This window comes from Anomalospiza imberbis, chromosome 5, assembly GCF_031753505.1.
Source record: "Anomalospiza imberbis isolate Cuckoo-Finch-1a 21T00152 chromosome 5, ASM3175350v1, whole genome shotgun sequence".
Lineage (NCBI taxonomy): Eukaryota > Metazoa > Chordata > Aves > Passeriformes > Viduidae > Anomalospiza > Anomalospiza imberbis.
Window position 1 is genome coordinate 65205850 of NC_089685.1, and position 12374 is coordinate 65218223.

At 42.4% G+C, this 12374-nt stretch overlaps 1 protein-coding gene across 13 annotated transcripts in view; it reads left to right on the plus strand.

Moving 5' to 3' along the window:
* Positions 1-12374, plus strand: part of ANKS1B (ankyrin repeat and sterile alpha motif domain containing 1B) — a 401048-nt gene that overhangs the window by 312972 nt on the left and 75702 nt on the right. Inside the window, exon 1 of one of the 13 annotated variants that reach the window (XM_068191659.1) lies at positions 1206-1229. The exons of 10 other annotated variants lie outside the window; for them this stretch is intronic. The gene's annotated coding sequence lies outside the window, so the exon portion shown is untranslated. Of the gene's footprint in view, positions 1-1205; positions 1230-1358; positions 1582-1909; positions 1957-12374 lie in introns of those variants that run through there. 2 more of the 13 variants (XM_068191656.1, XM_068191658.1) reach the window with 2 other exon arrangements.

Genomic DNA, 12374 nt, shown 5'->3' on the forward strand with positions numbered 1-12374 from the left:
TAACCAAGAGAACCATTTGTGAATATGGTCATTTACTCCCTGAAAGACTTGCTTTTGAAAAAATGCAGCTTAGCAGTAGCTTGAGATCTAATTATTGCTCTGAGGGACATACACTCAGAGCCTCAAATACGATTTATTTTGGTGCTCAAAGCCATCTATGCTTGAAGTTCTATATAAGCACATGCAGTTGAACGTGCCAGACGAAAGGGCTAGTGAATTAGGTTTCTACATTTAATCAGTGTGAGGTCTCTGAGAAGTCTGACTATGAACTTTTATGCCTGGAAAATTTGCCTTGCTGATGTGCTGGATCTGCAGCTCCTGCATCGTGCATTCCCTGCTCTTCCTCTTGCAGAGGCTGAAAATTATACTGAATTTCAGCACTGTGACATGTCTTTGTAAAGCTGCCCAGAGAGAAACACTTAGTTTTTCTTCCATTTGTTCATTAAGGATTTTATTTAACAGAAGACAGAAAGCCTCCATAGGCAGGATTGAGGCCTGAGGCACCTGCCTGGCTGATGTCTTGGATAGATCTGCCGGGAGTGGGCCAGAGAAATGCAGCAGGTGTTACTAACCACATCCTCCCCATCAATTCACCTGCTGTAACTGAGTAAAATTTTTTGACCTGGTAAAATGTTTCTTCCAGTCTCCACCGGCTGAACTTGTCAGGTACTATGTGCTCAGCCATCAAGTGTGTAACTTCCTCAGGGAAGCACAGTAAGAGGTAAGAGTCGCCATGGGGGACTAAAAGTGCAACTCTGTCCTCTGACATTTTGTAAAGTTAAATTATAGGGGCATTATCTTTTGTATTTTATTTCATTTATTAGGCAGCGCGGGTGCTGCTTAATGGGATGCAGTCACTGAAGTAAATAATCCCGTGGGATGCTTATTTGTTCGTATGAACGCAGGAATTCGAGCTCGGATGTGATTTATGTAGACACTCGTGTTAAAAAAAAAAAAAAAAAAAAAAAAAAACAAGGTGGTTCTGCCAATGGAACAAGGCAAGGCGTCCGCCAGCCGGCGGCGGGGACGGGGTTTCGCCAGCGGCTCTCCCGGTCCCTGCTCCGCTCGGCGGCCCCCGCCAGGCCCGGGGCGGCGGCGCCGCGCGGGAGCGCCCCGCCCGCGCGGTGGGCGCGGGGGCGCGCAGGGCCCATATCCATAGTAACGGCGGGGGCCGGGGGAGGCGCCGCGGCAGCTCCCGCCCGCCGCAGCCGGGACCGCACCGAGCCGCGGTGAGCGCGCGCGCGCGCGCCCGTCCCGCTCCGCCCCTCCCCCCCCATCCCGCGGGCAGCGCGGCCCGGAGCGCGCGCGCGCGCGCGGCCGCGGGGAAAGCGGGAGGGGGCTCCAGGGGGGCGGCGGGGGCGCGCGCGCGGCGGCGGCGGCCGGCCGGGGAGGGCGGCGGGGGCTCCGGTGTGCGCGGCTCCGCGGCGCTTTCCCTGCCTGACTCACCGCGGGGCGCGGGGAAGATGCTCAGCGCGGAGGGGTAGCGGCTGCGGAGCAGACGTCGGGGCCCCCTCTCTCCCCTCCCTCCCCGCCCCCGCCGGGCTCGGCAGCTCAGCCCGCCGCCGCCGCCGCCGCTCCTAGGTGAGACCGAGGGCCAGGGGAGGTGCTGGGCGAGCACGGGGGGCCGGGCACGGGGCCACCGGGCACCGCCCCCGCCCCGCCGCGCAGCCCGGAGCGGGTGTTGTTCCCCCCGGCGGTCCCGGGCGCAGGGAAGCGCCGGGAGCGGACCCCGGGGGACGGGAGCCCGCGGCGCCTGCGGTTGCTGCGTTCGCAGGATTATGTCAAGCCGAGCCGGAGCCGCTGGGGCGAGCGGCGGCGGCAGCTCCCGCCCGGCGGCGCTGCGGGGCGCCGCGCTCCGGGGCGGGCGGGGGTCGGCGGGGAGGCGGCCACGGGGCAGCGGTGGGCGGCGGGGCGGACGGAGTTTGAGCCGCCTGACGGAGCCGGTGCTTGCGGCTGGTGAGTTCTCCCCGGGCCGGCGTGGCCGCGGGAACAGGGCGTCCCGGACAGCCCTGCCGGCCCCGGTGCGCTCCCTCCGAGCCATCCGGAGCGGTGATTAATCCCAGGGGAGGGGGGAGCTGGGCACCCACCTCTTGTGCCGCACGGGAGGGCGGCAGCGCGGCGCGCAGAGTCCGCAGCAGCGGCTGTCGCGGGGGGCGGCCGTGTCCGTGTGCGCGCTGCAAAGCTCTGTTTGCTTGGCTCTGGTAACTTGGCCGTGGTGTGCCCTGGTCCGAAACTTGCTAAGCGAGGTCTCGCCTTCACGGCAGCGCTGGTTGTCCGCTCGGTGTTTCAGGAACGCTAGTTGGGCGAAGTGTTACGGTTGTGGGGGAAAAAAAAAAAAAAAAAACACCAAAAAAAACCACCAAAAAAAAAAAATCCACCGCCAAAACAAAAGGGACAAAAGGGATGAAAAGCAGAAGTGTATCAAGATCAGAATGATGGTTTATGTTTCCGTATCTCAGAAAAGCCTCATGTTTGAAAAATACACAGTAACGAACGGGTATTGTACCCTACGGCGAGAAAGCAGTGTTGGTACTGGGAGACAAATGGTACCTGAGAATTTAATTTGGAATTTAGTTTGCCGCACACGTGCAGTAACAGTTTTCCTGAGCATTTTTAGCATGAGGAGTGATGCATGTTGCCATGTGCCTCGCAAAATTCCTTTAGCTGTGTGAGCAGTGGCAATGTGTGCCAACATGCACAAAATCAAGGTGTACTCCACACCGTTAAGAGCAGCGGTGCTAATGAGGAGGGCTACACTGTCCATCTGTGACAGGATTACTGATAGAACGTATCTTATTTTAAAGAATGCTTTAACTTGTTCCTTTAACGAGGCACAGAATACTGTTAGACCCTGGCATGATGGATAGTAACTTGCCATTTGAATACACTTTAAGGACCAATTTGTGTCCTCTTCTGTATATTCTAAAATATAATATATTGTCACCTGCTAGAAAAAAAACCTTAGTGGAAGGTTGTTCATATGACTATTTTTCCTGTATAAATATGATCATAAATTGTAAGCACTCATGCGAAGTCGATACTTGTTTGCTCAGTACAAAGCCTTGATCCTGTGGTGTATAATTAGGATAACGAATTAACGCTTCATCCTGGTGGCATTCTAAAAATTTCAGTGGTGCTCTGAAAAAAAATGAAGAGTAAGTGATTTTAGCAGAAAATTTTGGTCTGTTGGCAGTTGCTCACTAAGAGATCTGTTCTTTTTGATACATGAGTATAACGCATACAAGCTGCTGTTGTGCCATCACTTAACACGCCCTCTTAACTTTACACACCTGAGAAGTTCCATTTCAAGGATTTCAGCAAATGGTTGACAAATGGGAACTGGAAGAGCTCTCTGATGTATTCGAAGTAAGCTCTGCTTTCTGTATTTTGTGAGCTCCTTTATAGTTTTTTTTCCCAGAGAAAGGAGATGTGATAGTCAGGAAGAGATAAATTTATCCAGTAAGAAAGCAAATTAAAACCAAATTAGGCAAATTAAAATATGTACTATACATATTCATTCTACTTAGGAGGCATTGAAATGCAGTACCCCAAAATTAATTCAGAAAGCTGAGGGTCTGCTGCTTTTCCTCCTAGCATTTTTCTTGGGTAGGGGGAGGGAAGAATGACACCTCTAGCTGGAAGTGGGCACATGGAGTTAAAAAGGGAGGGTAGAGGATGTGAAAATTTGGAACAGAACCAGCAATGAAGCCGCCATCAAAGGTGGCTGCACTGAAGTAAGAACCTAAAGCAAACAGGCTCTAGGTAAAAGTTTTGCTGCTGAGGAACTTAAGAGGGAGCTGTGACATGGGTCAGTCATGATTTCATTTACAGTCCAAGAAAAAGACACTTTAATGTCGAAGGAATCAGAATTCAATGTCAGAAATGTTAATTTTAATTTGTTTCCATCACTCAGGAGGATTGAGGTTTTGCTTTGTTTTACCACTGAACAATTGGCATTTTGGTAAGGATCTTTGTATTTATTTGCTACATGTTAGTGATAGGCGTAGTGAATAATATTCTTCACAAATAGTAAATTCCCTCCTTGCTTTGGGCAGACTGAGAAACTGTCAAGCCTTGGACTTAAGCTCTTTTGGCTCTGGGTCCTGAGACCTGCTCTGCATGCAGACTGCAAGTTAAAGCAGAGATGAGAGTGAATGGCACCATTCTGTGTCCAAGTTTATTCTTCTGCCAAATACCAATCATGACTAGATTTTTTTCTGATGATCCTATTATCATAATGCTTTGCTTATTAAATGTTGAAATTTTATATTAATCTTCCAAATCAACACTCGTTGTGATGACCTGGCCAGTTTTTACTCTGAGAGATATGACTTTTGTGTTTGTACATTAGAGAACATATCGGCTTATGCTAGTTCACATTTTCAATGTTGTCTTCACAGTTCTACAAGCTGCAATCTTATTTTTAAGAAATCACATCAAATTCTAGAGAATAACACTTTCAGAAAACTGTACCATACTGGCACTCTTTACGATCCAGTGCAATTTTTCCCTTTGTGTAGGCAATAACAGAGGGCTGCTTGTACTTGGTCTTTTAGTCCATGTGCCAACTATGCCAGCTTGTCTACAAGACAGTAGCCATGGTTCCAAGTTTCAAGGGGTTATGCTTCAAATAAATATGGCTTTGACAAGGTAATTAAGCAAGAAAGGTGATTCATTGTCTTAGTTTGTTTGCTGTCTCTATCCATAGACTTTCTGTATTTTTTTGCCTATAAGGAGAAATCAATAGGTGGTAAGTTCGTTTGAGGGTTTCAGCATGTTATGCTGAGTGTTTTGGGCACTGCAGTTCAAAGATGCAGGTCTTCACATACATTATACTGCTTAGCTCTATAATAGAGTATCAGTCTGCACCTATGTTTGAATTGCTCGTAGAGATTGTCTTGTTTTATGGATTACATGTAAAGACGGTGGGGCATTCTTGGGTCAGTTTCAGTGGTCATATTGCTTTCAATACAGACTTATATACTGCCAAGTATTCTAGGACCAGAGGAGATACGTGGTGTTCAGTTAGGGTTGTTTTCCTTCTTTTCTATTTATATACTCTGGTGCAGTAGAATTTTTCTAAAAGTCCTTCGGTCAGGTAGAAACATTTTTTCCTCTCTCCAAAGATGCTTCATTTTAAAAAACCCTCAAATGCGGCCTGAATTCGCTCTGACAAACTTGAGCATAGTGTTAAAGGATCTTGTTGACACTGTCACCCTGCAGTTAATTTCTCTGAAGTGAAGTATCTTCCAACATTTCAGATGGCTTCATGTTAGCTGCAGATAGAAATTGTTATGTCAGGCCTAAGGAAGTGATGATACTAGTGTTGAACAAACCTTAACCAAAGTAAAATTGCCAGGTAGATAGTCTCTCTTCCTTGAATAAGGAATGGTCATTCTTGGTTGAGAAGTTCTGGTACATCTCCTGGAGATTGTCTCTGTCCTCTGATCACACAGTCAAAGAGGTTCTTATTGTCATGAAAATGCTCAAGCACAGAGAAAAGTCAGGACCATATCTGTTCTTCCTCCCTTCCTTCCTTATTGCCTTCAGCCTCTGACTGGTGGGTTATTCCTAACCGTCGACTGAGGAACATCTTGGAGTTTTACAATGCCTTTCATAAAGGCAAATGATATGTCCTTGCTTGGCCCATCCTTTGGGTGTGGATAGTATCTATAGGGTATCTCAAGAGAAGTAACAAGAACATAGAGGCTGCAGGGTTATCAGTGTTAACAATACCCACCATTGGTCTCTGTTTCATTAGTACTCAAATCCCAGAATATCTATGCCCTGAGAACTGAGTTTGGGTTAAAGTCAAATGCCTGAAACACAGCTTGATCAAGAGAAGAGGTAATAAGCAATGACAGTGTGTCCGAGGACCTTCTAAAATCCCTGGCTGTGCTATCACTTGAGGGCACTTGCTCAATGTTAGAAAGCAGTCTTCAGCACTGGAATATACTCACTCTGTGGATGGTTAAGATTGTACTTTTTTTTCCCTTGTGAATATTCATATCTTGGCTTGTTTCCAAGGCTTGCATGATCCCTTGCTAAAAGAAGAGTACCTTTCCTTTGGGAAAACCGACTGGAAATTCCAGCTGGTTCAGAACTAAGTAACTGTAACCATCCTGTTTTTTCTAAATGTACCACACATACTGTAGGCTTATCAGCAGTGCCTGAAATACATATCTGCTGGGGTCTTGGGAAGCTTGGGATGAAAGTTCCTTCTCCCAGGCCTTTGTCTTTGGAGTTTGCTCTTTCTAGAAACACAAAATTAGGACATGTTAAAAAAGCTATGTCTTTTTTCTTAATTTTTCCCAGCTTTTTGATGCAAGAAATCAATGTGATTTATATGACATTTGTTACATGTAATTGGTTTGTTCTTCATTCTGTTCTTGTTTCCTGCAGTCATCAAACATTGAGAGAGTTTTTCTATTGTTCAGATTGTTTTAAGTTCTGAGGCTGTAAAAAGGCTAAATTTAATAAAAGCTGCAATAATAGCAGATGAAATCAGCAGGGAGTTTTGCCTCTTTGACAGAAGATTTTAGACCATTGTTTAAATTTTGAAGTTCTATTTTCCAGAAAGTGCTTCTCTGCAGCGAAGAATAAGCATTTAGTTTGCAGTACATTTAAATGTCATGAAACATGAAGGTGAGAAACACTTGTTTTGCTTGTCCAACTCTAGACGATTGTCTAAACTCTTCAGTTAGTTGACTGGTCCTCCTGGTGCAGATTGGGGTCAGACCTGCAGTGCTTATGGGTATTTGCATGTGTGCTGCCTTAGTTGGTTCTGTGTACTTTGAAGTAAAGCTTTTGCAGTGATATTAGTGAAAATATATGTCTCTTTTACCATGGGTATACTGAAGATAATTTCTTTATTCTTCATGAATCTGTTCAGTGAAGAACACTGTTACACACACTATCTTTAAGTATCTCAATACAATGATGGTACAAGCCACAGGTAAATTGGTGAGCCACAAAAATGTTTGGGTGTAATTATTCCCAATATAGGAAAATTCGAAGTCATTTACAGTGTTCATCAAGAATTATTATATAATGCTAAAATGTGTGCTTATGTATGTGTGTATGCATGTATAATAGGAATAATTTTAATTCTAGAAGTTTTACTGTTGTGTGATCATCTCACTGTTCTCAAGCTTCATGTTACCCCACTGAAACTGATATTAAAGCTCTCAATAATTTTAAAAATAATCATAAAAAATGTGTGTAAAAATAATCTAGTAAATTCTTACTGTTTATACAATCTTAGATAATGTCACAGCATAAATAGATATGCTGGTAAACGCCAGTTTGTAAATAGTTAAAACACTTAATTTTTAAGTTAACTGAAAACTGGCTAATTATCTCCTTCAGGATCCCATAGTCAAAGAGTTATTATGCCACTGTTGTGCTTTGTTAACGCTTTTGTTTTCCAGGAATATTTTCATATATAGTTATAAAACCTTGGAAAAGTGTTACTTTGTTAATAGTGCAGCCACCTGGAAAGTACATTATTAATGAGTACCCAATTGGTCTGTGAAGCACTTGTGTTATTATTATACATATACAAAATCAAAATACATAGAACTTCAGTTTTCTGTACCAATATTAATAAACCACCACAGAGGCAAGTGGATATTAGAGTGAATAGTCACACAGAAAAAATACTTCAGCGAAACCTAAGGGAAGTATTCTATGATTCATTGTATTTTTACCGAAGCCATTATGAACTGGATGGAAGTTATTATTCTTCTTTAAAATCTGAGTGTGGTAGGGATTTGGCTCTTAGCACTAGCAAGAAACAAGAATTCAAGGATTTCCGTAGGCTTTTGTGAGTACTTCTCAATTCTAATCCATGTTATGCCTAGCTTGGATATTTCAGTAGCAAAGATTGGCTCTACAGGAAGCACATTAAAAAAAAACTTCCAAACCTCATCTTTGTTAAAAATTCACATGAAAGTGTTATGTTAACAGGTGTTGACAGGTTTAAAAACCTGTTGCAGTAGCCATTTCCTAGGGATTTCCCCACTGCTTATTAATTTAATTAACTATCCATGTCTTTTTTACATTATGCAAAACGACAATAAATCTTTAATATTGTCTCTATACTGCAAAGTTGCACTTCTTTAAGCATTAAAATATGGAAAGAACATGAAATACTACAACTGTCATTTTTTGCTTGAATTCTATTGATCCTAATTTTTGTTTTCATGAGTATCTTTAACTTGTGTAACCCTTAGCATAAGATACAGATTTTGGAATCATCATGTGATGGCGTGACTTGAGTGCTACCAAACCACTGCCTGCACTGAACAATCCCAGCACTCCGCCAGACAGCTCCATACTTGTCCTTTAAATACTTTGTGTATGTATTAGTCACAGCACAATAATAGCAAGTTTAATTGTTTAACGCTGTCCGCATCGTGTTCCTTTCACAAGCATCCACCAACCAGTGCAGGATAATCTTTGGGCTTGCCTGGATGAAACATGCCCTTTACAGCTGTAATTCTTGGCTGTGCCCATTCCTTGCTGTTACCATTTTTGTTCCTTACAGAGCTGTCTGGGGCTAAGCAGCAGCTCTGCAGTGATGATATGCACAGGGAAGTGTAGGGCAGAAGGAAGCATCACGTACCCTGAGGGCTTGCACTCAGAGGTTTTGAACACAGTTCTCAGCTAGTGAAAATCATCATAGCACCATTGGTTCTGTTGACTGCACAGGCTGAAGAGCAAGTCTCAGGTATGTCGTAAGAAATAATCTTCTTGGATACTGGGAAGAAGGACAAGCAATGGAATATGTTCAGTTATCGCTGTGGTGGAGAAGCGTTTGGGCTGCTTCATACGTACCTTTTGGAAGATAGCAAGAATCTTCCTATTGCTATCACAGTCATGAGAGCTCTGACACTGAGAGAAACCCTGTGGGGTCTTGCTAAAGATGCTGTCTTTTAATGTGATTTTGTTTACTTTTTGATTCATTTGAATCGACCAATTAATTGATTAAAACTTCAAAGAAAATGAAAAGTTGAAGAGGAAACTCGATATGTGGTTTGCAAAGGGAAAGGTGCCTTTAGAGGAAGTGTTAGTATAGTTGATATTCTCTGTAAATGCTCAGCTGTGGAAAAAGGAAACTAACATTATGTGATCCTGATCTGGAAAGCTTGGCTGAAGAGTGTTAAGTTTCACTTTGAAGTATATTTCACTAAATATGCCATGTTCTACTGTATATACAAGCAAGTGCTGTTCCTAGGTTGAAAATTTTGTTGAAATCCTTTGGCCTTGATATTTAAGGGCAGTATTGCAGGCCTACACTTCTGTAATAAAAGTATTGTTAATGTTCATTTAAAAATATATGCTGTTTAAAACATTAGCTAGAGATCAAATCATAGCTCTCCAAAATGGCAATTTTTTTTCCCATTTAAATAGTTGACTCCATTGAGATTTTAGTTTTGGTTATTAGAGGGACTGAAGACTACTGTAGTTAACAGAAAATTGGGAAGCTCCTTTCTTTTTTGAACAATTTCCTATATGCTTCCACAAGTAAAGCAAAGCTGCTACTTGCTTCTGCTGACTCTCAGTATGGTGCAGCATCTAATAGGTGTGGTGCCTGAGGACTTGGTGATGCCCATAGTGGTCAGATCACCTCAGCCGAGGACAGCTTGGTCAGACTGGGAAGTGATTCCCCAGTGACTCATTCTTTGGTGTCTGGGATTGGTAATCTATGCTGGGGTCTTTGCAAGGGAAAGATCCTGTTTTATCTGCAGAGCATCGCATAGAATTAGTTTTTAAAAATGTCTTTCTTGACTTACGGTAGAAAAAATTCAACTTCACGAGAAAAAATTTCTTCTGCAAAAGCAGTTTAGAACAGAAGTACTGTAAAATAAACAACCGGAGTTAGAAGCAGTGAATAAACACAAAACAGCAGTCATCTTTCCATGTTGTTTTTACATTGACATGCACCCTGCTTTGAGTTACGTAACTTAAGTAATAGGATTGTTCTTTGACCTTCATAATCTCTTTCTGTACTGGAGGTACAAATACTCATGTAAAGTAAAATTTCTTCTTTTCTAACCAATCTTCACTTTCAGTTATCCATTTGTGATGATGATTTTATACTGTAATGCAAAACTGTTGATTCATGGAGGTAATCCTGTGTTCATGCATTATACAAAAGCTATATCTGGTATTGTTGCTATTGCTAGGGGCTGATGTGTCACATTTTTATAAATCTTGTTGTTAGAATATCTTATTTCAGCCACCACAGACCAGTTCTGCTTAAAACCCTGTTATGTTGATCCTAATGCAGTAATGACATAACTAAAAGAGTGAGGGGGCTTATTAAAAACTAATAATATCCCTTAAGTATTATTTTAATTTATTAGGAATGTAGCAAATCCTTACCAGTCAGGTATTCCTAAAGAGGTTGATTTGAATGTGTAAATTAAGTGGAATTTAGCAGTTTTGGTTTATCTTAATTTTTTTGCTTCTACTTCCCCCCTGTTTTTTTAAGTCTAAGTTTATACTTTTGTATTATGGATCTTATACTTCATTATTCACATCTTCCATTCCCAAAAAACAAATCCCGATCTTTTGCCCTGGTACCTTTGTGCTGCTTCGTGGGTGAAGGAGAGGTGGTGCTGCCCTTCCAGAGTGTGTGTGGAGAATCCTCTTATCTGATGGTCTCCAAGATGGATCTCACTATTCGGTTTCCTGTTGTTCCTCCTTTTCCTGACTTCCTACCTCAGTACAGAGCCCAGTGATGAGACAAAGCTCTGAATCTCCCTGCCTGTGGGAGGAAGCAAGTGCTTGAAACTTAGTTAATTCTTGAATCATTCTCATATCCTTTGGATTCAAAATGAGGATTAGGGCATCATAGTATAACTTCACGGCACTACTTGTCACACATTACTGTGGTGAGCAGTGTGTCTAGTCCAGCAGTATGAAAACTAACATAACCAAGTTTGATTTAAAGGTTTTCATGTTGCTGAATTCATGGATAGAGCAGCTTGAATTCGGCTCAAACATTAATGGTACGTGTGAGTGCATAATCAAATTTGAAGGCATTTACATAATTACTGATATATCGAAGGCATTAAGAGACCTGTCATGCATTATTATGCTATCAAACATGATACCCTTTGTAGACTGTGACACATGGAGTGTTTTTGTTTATGCTTTTGACATACTACAAAAGATTGTATGATGTATTCAGAAATTACATTGACATTATAGCAGTCTCTGTCTCCCTTTTTCTACACAGAAGTTTTTCAGAGAGAAGAATGTCAGTCATGGTTTTCTATAATCTGAAAAGGGATAAAAGTTGAGTTAGTTAATCATCATAAAAAATTATATAAAGGAGTTTTTTCTACTTCTTAAAGCTATGGCAAAGAAGACTTCTTCCTCACTCTACAGTACTCTGTATTTACAGGCTGTGAAGGTTGAAAGTTAGGGAACTTATTAAATTGTGAACAGGAGTAGTTGAAAACAGTAATTTTAGTGTTTCTTGTTTGTAGTCTGGAAAACGGTGATGGCAGAATGGAATAGAAGCTTCAGGTCTTCAGAATTGATTCTGGATACTGTATTAATTAGACCATAATCAAGATTTTAATTATTACAGTTTGTATTTGTATTCTGGTATCTTCTTCCACAGACAAGAATTCAATAGTCATATTCTTTAGATTTTGATAGGGCTGGTTTGAAAGACTGAAATACTGCCTGCTAATGGGGTAGGATTATTTTCTTTTCTGGGGTACAAGACTTACTGTGCTACAGTTGTGAGGATTCTGTAGAGATATTGTTCTCTGTTATACTCAGGTGCAGGCTGGGGAACTTGTGAGATCCAAGGACCCGGTATGGAACTTGAGTCCACCCTCCCTGATGTATCGGGGAGATATTTTGATGGTTACATGTGTTTTTCTTAGGTATGTACATTACAGGGACTATGCAAATCAGAGCAAAAAGCATGTTCTTAAAGAGTGCATCTCGACATCAACTTGAAAATGCAATATTCCTATTATTTAACTGAATATCTAAAATGTATGGAATTGGGGTGTTCTGAATTGTATATGTGTCCATGGCATTGCAGTGCTTGGTCAATGAGAACATTCTGGTAGGTGCCACTTGGTAGAAAGCTCTTGTGCCAAATGTCAAAAAGTGTGAGTGGCTGAAGGCAGGTAACAACAACAAAGGGGGTTTATAAGAAGGCTGCAGAGGGACTCTTCATAAAGGTCACATAGTGATAGGACAAGGGGGAGTGACCTTAAGGTGAAGGAGGGTAAGTTTATATTAGCTATTAGAAAGAAATTCTTTACTGTGGGAGTGGTGAGGTACTGGAACAGGTTGTCCAGAGAGGTTGTGGACTCCTTATCAGTGGAGGTGTCCAAGAC